Source organism: Monomorium pharaonis, chromosome 1 (genome assembly GCF_013373865.1).
Source record: "Monomorium pharaonis isolate MP-MQ-018 chromosome 1, ASM1337386v2, whole genome shotgun sequence".
Lineage (NCBI taxonomy): Eukaryota > Metazoa > Arthropoda > Insecta > Hymenoptera > Formicidae > Monomorium > Monomorium pharaonis.
The window spans coordinates 6,786,799-6,799,238 of record NC_050467.1 but is presented as its reverse complement, the minus strand read 5'-3'; the positions used below and the strand labels follow the sequence as shown (position 1 = coordinate 6,799,238).

The following is a 12,440-nucleotide window of genomic DNA, read 5'->3' as shown; positions in this document are numbered from 1 at the left end:
TTACATTTTAAGTCTAGTAACTATATTGGCAGTTTTTTAAAAGATCTGGTCCGATCGAGTAATTTTCTGTTATTTCTTGTGTTATTCACACGGTCTAATATCCAACTTTATACAAATTTAAATAGCAACGAATAGAAAAAACTAATGCAAAGAAAGAGGGATAATGTTTGTAAATTTCTTCTAATTTTCTAAAGACATTTTATTTCTGAAATTTGCAATCTTGAAGTCTGATTTATACATTTTTTTTCTAAATTTATAAATACGTTATACATTTTTTAAATTAAAATAGACTATAGTGGATAAAAATATTAAAACAAAAAATATTATTACATAGTTTTCTTTTCTTTACAAAAAAAGTGTTATTATATTTATATACAAATTAGAATTTGTGTCAATAGGAGATGTTGGCAGTTTTGACAGGGGTGACTCTTCATCAATGAAAATATTTTAATCTATGTTACATTAGTTAGAATTTTTAATGTAATGCAAAATGTATTTATTTATCGTAACACAAGCATTTTTTAATAATCTTAACTATGCAGTCTTAACTAAAATGATTGAGATTAATAAATCGTTGACTATAAATCGTTTTTAATGACTCATAAAATGTAAGATCCAATAGCTAGCTAATTTATGGCTCATATGAGGCAGAAATTTAAAGAATATGGTGTTTTCTTCAAAACTTAATTACTTTTAAAGCAACGCGCGAGACGTAATTAGCTATTAAAAGCAAAATAGGATTTTCAGATATGAAATGAATTATTAACACTTTGCCAACCGTTCAGGTAGATTTGCTTGTTTCATAATCTGTATAAATGACTGAATACTTATTTTGCAACTATCATTCTCTTCTGTGCCATATCTCTTAATTTGTTCAAAGAAAAATTAAAGAATTATAAAAGAGAGAAAAAGGGAATTTTCCAGAATGGGGTTAATTAAAATTGTACAGTACGCAATTTAAAACATAATTCGCGCAGTTGGCAAATTATTAATCCGCAAATGACACTTATATATGACCTTACTTGTAATCTCTATTTTTACTTATCCATATTAATATTGTAATTTTGATACAACAGTGTAATTTCTATTTTCTCTTCCAAATCTTTATTGCTATTAGTATTTAATATATATATGTATTAAAAAGTATAATTTTTTATGAAGAAATAATGAAGAAAGATTACGAAGAGATAAAATTATAAGCATATATATCCAAGTTATTTTTATACTTATTTATTCTTTTATAAAGATTATATGACTAAAAAGTTATTATTGAGTATTATTGTAACTTTTAGTTAGGGAATCACTGCTTGCGATTTCTTATATGTTAATTTAAACTGACATGGTCTTACCTTATATTATATTAGGGTGGAAGTTTCGTCTTCCTGAATGTCGCATTTAGTATGCGGAAATTTGAAATTTATTTCATAATCGATTATGGATTATGGATTATTTTAGCATAAATATTATCGTGTTAATATTATTATATGTAATAAACATATTGTAAAAGGCTATATCAATTAATAATGCATAGCTTTTAAACATAAATTCAATGTTTTGGTGAACGCACTTTTAAAGAGGTTCTGTCAAAAGTATCAAAGTAAACTAAAGTAATTCAATTTTTTACGATACAATTAATAAATTTGATTTCCTATTTGTTTAAGGTCGATTATCGTCTCGATAAACAAGAAATATTGTGTTAAAATCGGTTAAATCGTATTAAATAGAGAGTCGTGTTTCTTTTATCGTAATTATTCGGTCAAATAATTAGTAATCTTCCTTTTTCATAACACATATTGAAACTTCGATTTTTGAAGCCGTAACATATTTAAAGTTGTCATAAAATTCACGCGAATAATTTTATTTTTACCAAGAAATCAAAAATGAGACTGAACCCATTCTTATGAGATTTGTTTATTTTTAATTAAGAAAATAAGATACTTAAGGTAAACAATTTTAAACATTTTACGGCTTCATTAAAAATTAATGTTTTAATATGTAATATAAAAAAATATACTTGACAATGTAAAGTACGACATAACGTGACATAATCATAAACGCCATAGAAAACCAAATCAAATTAGCATGGCGAACTGATAATTGTTTCTAAAATATATGTACTAGAATAATATTGTGTGTGTATCAGACAATACTTATATATTTCTAATAAGATCAAACATAAAAAATGTTGTATTTTAGTCCTATTTAAAAACATGTTTAACAGTTCTTTCTTTGACTATTAAGTATCAGGAAACCTCCTAGTAAGAAAATGCATTATTAACACTCTAAGCTGTCAAGAAAAGGTCCTGGGATATGGACATACAAATGGAACTTCACCAAAAAATTTTTTCCTTGGAGAATTCGGTGGCGGCATTTTTCTTTCATGACTCACTCCATATTTTCACTTATTTAAGTGGCATTTAAGCGGCAAGAAGTAAAGTTTAGAGCGACAAGCTTTTTATCTCTCCCCTCCCCCCCCGTCTCTCTCTCTTGTAATGTCCGCTGAATTCCGCGAAGAAATGAGTAACGGTAAAAAAAAGCTGATCCTCCTCGCGGCAGGTCCTCAACAGGACACGAAAGGATACGCCGTTCCCGCGCGGTAGGTGGTCTCCACTCTGTAGTGGAGAACGAACGCCGTCCGGCCTCAGCCCGATTCCTCTCTCAGCGTTTGTTTCGAAAGAGGTAAGAGAGCGAGGGCGGGGCGCAAAGGGTCGCGAGTGCGGGAGGACAGGAGAGAGAGAGGCGATGGGTCCTACCCTAGAGCTGAGAACGGCCGGCTCGCGAGTGTTTCCGGTGACTTCGCAGTTTCGCGATAGATGGACGCAAAAAGCTACGTAGCAGCAGCAGCAGCAGCAGCAGCGGGAAAAGACAAAAGAAGCGAAATTGGATAAGAAGGTTGGAATGGAGAAGATGGTGAGGGGGGAGGGGTAGGAAAGGAGATGGAGGACGTCAGGTATACGAAGGTCGTTAGCTCGAAGAAAAATTAGCCGTTTGTCGGAGGCCCTGCCCCGGAGATGGGTCAATCAGATACGAAAACACTTGTCGGGGCCCGAGGCATTGTGGCCCAGCGAAGGTAACAGGCCACTACAAAAGATTGTAGACACAGGTATACCGTCCTAATGATCAACCCGAGGAATTCAAACCTAGGCCGTGGAGTGCAGGAGGGGAAGGACAGCTTCCTCGTGTCACCTCGTATTCGGGAACGTGGAAACGCGCGCGTGTGATCCACGGCGGTTGGCCCCGTGGATACCAAGAGGAGGGGGGGGGGGGGTCGAGACAGATGCAGGATCGATCTAATAAGGGCTTTCGATCCACGGTGCGGTACTCCATATCGCATTCCTCGCGTTATCGGACGCATTATTAGGAAACTATTGCGACAATAGCGACGCGACTACCCGAGTGCGGACTTTGGCGGACGCTCGAATTTCCGATGTGACATGACACTGTGGAATTTTTGTTATCGTTACACGATACTTTGTAACGGATTATAGTTATAAAGAAATCTTCGACTAGCCAACAAAGAAAAACTAGAGAGACTCTCAGAAGTTTGAAAACTTTTTTATCGTTTGCGGCAGATCGCTTCCCAAATAATAAACTCAGCAAAATCATGGAAATCTGTGATTGCTTATTATGCTAGCAACTTGCCGTACATCTGCCTTCAATGAAATAAGCGACATTGAATTACCTCGCGCTGTCGACAAAATAATAGCATTGTATGGTCTCACATTTATTATGGTAATTTTATAACAACAATAGAATTTTAATGACAATTTCAAAGTCGCCTGTAAGTTGTCATATCGTGATGACACCAATTTGTCAACAAATGCGGACTGATCTGTTGCTGCAAATTTGGTAGCAACCCTAGTAGCAAAATGCATTGGCAGTATATTGACTAATATTGGCTAAATATTGGGAATGCATTGATTATATTGGGAATGCATTGATTATATTGGGAATGCATTGATTATATTGGGAATGCATTGGCCAATGTTTTCCCAATGTAAGGCCAATATGGGTCATAAAATATTGGCTCCAAATTAGAATGCAATTAATATCCAATGTAAAAAATCGATTGGTTCAATATTGGCCCAATGCTGAACCAATATTGAACCAATATTTCTGCTTAGACAAATTGGCTAAATAAGATAAAACGTCCACTTTACAATATTGAACCAATATTGGGAATATTGTCTTTATATTACTTTTTAATATTGCGTCAATTTTTACTACTAGGGAGTATGTATTACGATACCAACAAAAATGCAATCAGTATTTAGGATTATGAAGAAAACTGATAACTTGCAATATAAAATTGTGCAGCGAAATTCCCTTCCAGCGTGTGGAAAAGGCGATTTAAATCCCAATTCAGAGTTTAAGAATGCGACGCGATTTTAGCGGCGGATTAGCTCCGGGCATTGTCGAACGATACAGGAGGAGTTCCAAAGTGACGACACTCGGGTTGGAGCCAAGTGGAGAATCGTGTCCGGCACAGGTTCCGATCAGGGGCGTGGTCGTAAACTTTAGTATATATATGCTTCAGGGACCACCTCGACCTGTCGGTCCGTTCTTTCGCCATCGATACATAGCTTTCTCTCCTTTCTCTCTCTCTCTCTCTCTCTCTCTCTCTCTCTCTCTCTCTCTCTCTCTTCAGCGCTCTCGGTGTTCCTTTTCCGGTTTCCAGGGCGAGAAACACACCGGACCTACTTGCCGCCCAAATCAAGATAGAGCAGCCGGCTATAAAATGTAAATGAGGTTATTGGCCCTAGCTTTTAAAATCAGTAATAGATTTTTACGTTTTAGCACACCGCGCTCGCGATCTTAGCCTTCTTTTTCGGTCGGCATTATACTTTGACATTTTATTCGTCCGAATCAAAGGGGAGCGCTTTTCGCGATGTATATAATTGATCGGTGCGCGCCATCAAAAGTCTCACAATTACTTCCGCTATTATTTCGTTTCGCGGAAAATCAATGCTATTTATGGACGATATTTGTTTTTTTTTTCTTTGTCGCAAATTGTGCTTATGAAGCACTCGGCACTCGCACTCCTCGCACCCTACAAATTAGTTTTCAACCCAGTAGGAAGATAGTCATCAGCGACCGCCAGGGTTTGTTTGTATGAGCTGCACGTTCGCGACCACGTCTGGCACTCAGCCAATGTAACTATCGAGCCGTGTGTGAATTGAAACAGTCGCAATTATCTGTATTACGTGGCACACAATAGGCTTATGCGACGCACTACTTTTCTAACGGATTAAACGACATTTAGCTTCACTTTATTTATATTTTTTCAATTCTCACATCACTTCCCAGTATTCTTAGGCGCGCGACAAAATGCACAGAATCACTTGTTTAAGATTTGTTAGTATGAAAGTGTGAAGATATATAGACGCGCAACTTGTTCATATAAACTTAACATTGAACATAAAATCATTAAAATATATACAAACACGCAAGACTAAAATCTGTTTCTTTTTATAAGCTTAAAAAATTACAGCTTGCTCCTTGGATTATAACTTGGTCCATGTGAAGCTTATCTTAAAACTTTTCTTTTTTTAAATAACTTGTTTTCGTTATAATCTCTCAGTTTAAATAAATCGTTTTTTTATATTTATATATTTAGTAGAAAAATGGGCGGAAAACTTATTTATAATATCACAATTTTGAAACAGATTTTAAACTGTCATTAAAAACATTTTTTTGAAGTAACAATGATATCATCATGTATTTTTTCTATTTGCACATGATTTAGATATGCTTTTGCTGTAAATTTATTTTTGAGAGCTACAAAAAAATTTTACTTTAATGAAAATTTATACATACTTAAAATAATAGGTACTTAAAAAAATCACCAATAAAACCCATATGCTTTTTAAAGATTTTTTTTTATTTCTTGGATATTAAACATTGTTTTATTAATACTTATATGTAAAAACATGATCTGTTTAGATAATTAAGAAAGTAAAAGAATCTTTTGTATGTGTTTTTATTAGTATTGTTATACTACGTTATTATATAGCCACTGCTAATTAATGTTTATCCTGTTGTCATAAAAGCAGAAAAACAATTGAACATAAAATAATAAGGTTTTGGATACACATTTTGGTTATGTTTAAACTACATGTAATAATTTTTGAAAGCTTCTAGGACAGATTTAGAAGACTTATTCTCTCTAAAACAAACAAACCAACAAATATTAACATAAATGAGCACTGACATTCGTACTAAAATGAAATAGTTATATTAAGATTTAACAAAATAATAGCCCCCGAAACATTAAAGTCGCAATTAAAATTTTTTTTTTTTTTTTTTAATAAAAAACCAATAAAGTAATAAAAATGGAAATAATAAAAAAAAAGATAAATTTTAAAGCTTTGTCTATAATATTTATTTAATTCTACTATGGACAACATTTATATAAAATTAAAACTTATTAAAAATTTATTAAAAATTTTATTGAGCTATTTTTTTCTATGCTAGTTTTTATATAAAATTGATCTAAAATAACTTACATATCTGTATGTAAAAAAATATATATACAATTTTTTTTTTAAAGATATATGTGCAAATATATTTAAAAAAAACAATTTTTGGCGTTACCACAGTTTAAACTAGCAAAAATAATGTTAACGGCACATGGTGTTCCCAAGCGGTCACCCATCCAAGTACTAACCATGCTCAACGTTACTTGACTTCAGTGATCGGACGAGAACTGGTACTTTAAAACGTGATATGGCTGTTGACGATAGATAGGTTTTTATTTTTTTCAGATATACTGTGAAATATTAGTATATAAAATATGTTAATATTATGTAGAACACAGATGCATGTGTTTAGAGAAAAAATTATATTCTACATAATTAATAAAACAAATTAAAATTTCATTAAATGACTAACAGAAAAAATTAAAATTTCCATGACAAGAATTAATAAAATAAGTGAATATAAGTTCTAAATTTTATGGTAAAATATTGCAATATAAAACACTTTTTTAATAAATATATTGGTAAATCTTTGCTGATGTGTGTGTGGAGGGGGGAGAAAGAAACAGAGAGAAAGAGAGAAAGAGAGAGAGAGAGAGAGAGAGAGAGAGAGAGAGGGAGAGAGACATTCAATATAATAGGCTTTTATTCAAAATAACTCAATAAAATTTTTAATAATTTTTTTATTAAATTTTAATTCTATATGAATGTTGTGTTTATACTAGAATTAAATAAATATTATAAATAAATCTTTAAAATTTGTTATTCTTTATTCTATTATTGCTATTTTTATTATTTTATTGTTGTTTATTTAAAAAACCAAAATTTTTTGAAGAATTGGAACTTCAATATTTCTAGGGCTATTATTTTGTTAAATCTTAATATAACACGGTTTCATTTTAGTGTGAATGTCAGTGATACTTATTTATATTAAAAATTTTATTGCTTTGTTTATTTCAGAGAAAATAAGTCTTCTAAATCTGTCCTAGAAGTTTTCAAAAATTATTACATGCAATTTAACATACAAACATAACCAAAGTGTGTATCAAAAACTTTATTATTTTATGTTCAATAGTTCTTTTTTTTAAACTTGTTCTGTTTATTTAGTGTATACTGTATACATAATATATACATATATTTTTATTATTTTATATAATTTCTTCTCTCTTTGGATATTTTTTAATGTTTTTGGCTTTGTTAATTGATGTAAGATCTTATTTGTAAAAACTTCCTATTTAAAAAATTTGTTTATTATATTGATTTGAATAATATAAAAATATAAATTTTAACAAAATAGTAAGTTTAAAAAATCGTGAATTTATCTTTGTCTAAATTATCGTCATCGATGTCAAATCCATTCAATAACGTCAATTGTTACGGAAAGTTTCAGAAAAGTTTCAATCTTGCACACACACATATTTTATATACAACTCTTAAAAAATTTTGAAAAATGTCATAAAATGTTGCAAAAAAAAGGTTCTAAAATCTATCACATAAATTTAAAAAACACATTCAGAAACAAAACAAAATGTAATTAAGATATCAAAATGTTGTCAAAATGGTTCTAAAACATCGGCATGTAGAATGAACTGATTACAAGGGAAAGAGAAGCAGAAAGGTATAAAGTGAAAAGCAAATGAATTTATGCGTTACATTTCGTCTCTTTTTAAGACTACAGTAATCAATCAAACATTTCATCTCTTTACTAAAAAGAGATAAAAATAACATCAATTAATTCGCCTCTCACTTTACACGCTCTGCTTTACCTTCCACTGCAATCAATGGTTTATTTTACATTTAAATGTTCTAAGATAATTAATAAAAATAGCTTTTTGATCAATCACAATTAATTTTTTGACATTGTTGTGACTCGTTCTACTTGAGAACGGCTTGTGATAATATCAACAAATTGATAAAATTGTATGCGTTTTGTAATTGAACTACGGAACGGCAGTAACCGTTAACAGATTAAATAATGTAATGGTAAATAGTGCATTAAACAGTAAATAAATTTGTTTTAATGCTATAACTTCACGGTTTTTTTATTCAAACGGGTTTATTTTATTTTATCCATCCACTTTGTAAAAAGGTGATGTTATTGATATTGTTGTTGCTTTTCCGAGATGTTAATTGGCTGTCTCGCTATCTCGTTGTCAAGCGTGACTTGCTTTATTTCGTGTTATTTCTAACTGTCAAACTATCACTTTGTCATTTCCAGCTGTTCATCAATTTTGATAGTTACAATTATCGTTACAATTTATTTTAAAAGATAAAAAACAAAAAGTTAAATAGCGCGCGCAAAGCGCGCGTCTGTAATGTCTCTATTTCTAAAAAGGGCATGTCATCGATAATGGAATTTATCAAAGTGTATTATTATCGCTTTTTCGCGATGCTGATTGGTTCTTTCGTTTCGCTTATTTAACACAAAGCCACATTATTATCTTAAGACTATCTCATTACTTGAGACTTGACATTATCTTGAAAAAGGTTCGACTATGGCTACGGTCCACTTGACGCTACAAAAATTTCAAAACATTCTTTGATTGGTCAATTTGTAAAAATCTTTGTTTCGATTGGTCAATTAAACTCTTCGAAGCATTTGTAGCGTCAAGTGGACCGCAGCCTATGAACGGGAAGAGCAATATATCGTGGCGCCATCTGCACTCAAAGTGACTGAACTAAAATTGTTCACGTGACAAAAAGAGAGAATACGCGCAATAACCTGAAAGCGCAGCAAAGCAGCCACAGTAAAAACAACAGGATTAGTAAGGACCATAAGTACAATCAGAACAATTGAAGATGATGTGAAAAAATCGAGCGATTTCATGTTAGAGCGATTAAACAGATATTAGAAAAATTATATGCTTTTTTTAAATTATTATTAAACTAAAATTATGGTGTAAAGAAACAAGTGCCAGTATTCGTAATCGAGTCTTATATTTAAGATCATCTTAGATATTATTTTAAGTATTAGCTTAAAATGTCATCAACCAATTATAAAATATCCGTATTAGCATCTTGAAACAATCGAAAAATAAGAATCGACTATAAATGTATGAATATCGGTCAAAATATGCTCTTGCATGTGAAAATGATTAACCAATTAGAAATGGTGGAACAAGTGGCTGGCTAGTCATATCAGCGTTTTGCCCGCAATACTTAAAATGTGATATAATTTACGCGTATAATTTAAATATAGAAAAGACAATTACCTAGTAAATTTATTTAATTAAAAGCTATTGTGATTTTTATTGTATGTATTAATAATTATTTTCTTTTATATATTGTAAAAAACAACCATTTTTAAGGGGATGCTGGACTGCCTCTCAAACTTGATAGAGGTCGATAATGTAGAGTCATTCGTGCACATTATTAATGAGATTTCGTATATATTTCTTTTATAGATTAAAAAATTATTTTCCAGAATTAAAATACACGTATTAATATTAATCTGTGAATTAAACTAGTGCTCTGTTTCTATCCTCGGACCGCCTCGTACCGATTCCTCACTCACACATATATACGAAATTTTCTCTGAGGCTTTTCTCTTATACTAAAACTTCTAGCTCATTTCTGCAAGCATTTTATTATTCTTTCATATAATAAGATTAGTGCGTACTAGTTATTTGTACTTACAAAGTTTTTAAAACTTATGTGTTGCAAATGAAAGATACGAGACGATATCATTAACGCATACATAATATATTAAAAAGTGTTCATATAAAAAATAAAATAAAATAAATAAAAAATAAAATAAAAAGTACAAAGAACCGATATGACATTATATATATGTTACATATATACATACTTTTTTTAAAATACATTTTTTAATATTAATGGCTGACTCACGTTTTTAATTTGTTAACTTAATCATCTTTTTATTTTATTTAAATGTCTTTGTAATATTACTTTATAAATTAAAAATGGCACATACTTGTTAAAGATACACTCATAATCATACAATGGACAGAACTAAATAATTATATTGAAATTTTCAAAATAATTTTTAAAATAATTAGCTATAGAGAAATATACTCGTTTTCGTCTAAAAATACATATATACATTTATGTATATTTTTCTATTAATTACATACTTGCTTGGCCATGTTAATCAAGTAATATCATCATGTTCTTTGATGATGAAAGAATTTTCATCATGAAAGAAAAAAAATGATTTTTTGCATTTTCTGAAAATAAGTTGCGTTGATAGGTCTCACAATTCTATGGAATAGGTTTTTTTTTTTAATATACCCATACAGCGCACAGAAGCTTGCAGTTATATTGCAGCAACGTTGCAATATTGCACATGGCTGAGCAATTGTAATATTTCATTAAAATATTACAGTAACATTTCAGAAATATTTTGCTATAATTTATCCGTATAATATTATATATCATATATTGTATGTGTGAATTTATAATTTATTTATTTTATTATAAGTGAGTAAGATTTTATCACCTGGGCTTTTGAGATTTTTTATTAACAATGAGATACGTAACTTGCGCCAAATTCGCGCGTGGTATTGTACGCAAGACCACTGGTGTAAGTTTTCAGCCGCTAGTATCAAGAATGTCTCGGTAGTTGGGGCACGCATGCACAATTTGGGTTCTTTAAATAGTGTTATCTTTTAAAAGGTTATACACGCATTATTTTCTTATGAAGAAAAAAACTTTCTTTGGGTGTTAAATTATCATAAAATTATCAAAAAATACGTATCTCAGCTAGGAATTCAGAAATTAATATTATTATGTACAATATATATGTGTCGTATGTATTAAACGTTAGATAAAAATTTTATAAAAAATATAATTATAATTACACTTAATATAAGCTTTTTTTCTTTAATTCTATATATGTATAAAAACTAAAATTTTATTATAGTTTTTAATATGCAAGAAAACAAATTCTTATAAAATATAGATTCATACATAATATTCTTTATATTACATTCCATTAATTGGAGTAAAAGAGATCATAAACTTATATACAATTGCACGTTTTTCTTGAGTGTCTAAAATATTTTTAAAGTTTATCTGTTAAATTCAAAACGATTTGCACGAAATTTGTCTAGCGCGTTTTGTATTGCAATATTACAAGTACGTTGCACCGTAACATTTCTTTAACATTACATTGCAATATTTCTGAGGGACGACATTTTAAGATTGCTGCAATTGTACAGCAACATTGCTGCAACATATTGCAATGTATATGAAATGCTTCAATGTTTCCAAGAAATGTTTCTGCAATGTTTTTGCAATCTTTCCGTCCTGTATGAGTATATTCTGCAATACATGCTAATTATTTGATCTATTTTCAAGCAATGCATCTTTATTATTTATTATTTTTGTATCTTTTAGAATTAATAAAATACCATTCTCTTCTAAAGAGCAATTATTTCATTACTATGAACTGTTGCCAACGCACATAAATTATCTAATGGTTGGCAGTCATTATCTTCGCAATTACCATTATTTATCAGTAAAACGAGATTATTCAATATATATGTTTTTAAAGCCGTAATAAATTGATAATAAGTTGAATTTGTATTTGCTATGCCATGTTATCTGTCCTAGCAAAAATTACAGCGTAAGAGCAACAAAAGCGTAAGTCAAATGTAAAAGGAGAGTGATAGAAGCGTAAGCAGATGTTCTAAAGAGTGTAGTTTGGAACAACAAAACGTAAAAGAAGCGTAAAGCGTTTACAAAGCATTTTAAGCGTTTACGAAGCTTCTTTTATTATAGGTATTATTCTATTCTTGTCTCACATTCAACGAATAACACAATGGTAGAGTGATACCCGAGATGCACTCAGGTGATGTTTTCGAACGCAGTCCTGTAAATGCAATTAAAAGATTAGTGAGTAGAAAAATTATCGGTAAAACAGGACAACTTTAGCATCCTTAATTCAATTAGAACAAAAAAATTATAAAAAAAGGGGGGAACGTTCATCATCAGTTCTCATCA

General features: G+C 30.6%; 1 pseudogene; it reads right to left on the bottom strand.

Moving 5' to 3' along the window:
- Nucleotides 1-6,618: 6,618 nt before the first annotated feature.
- Nucleotides 6,619-6,738, bottom strand: LOC114254920 (annotated as a pseudogene).
- Nucleotides 6,739-12,440: the final 5,702 nt, after the last annotated feature.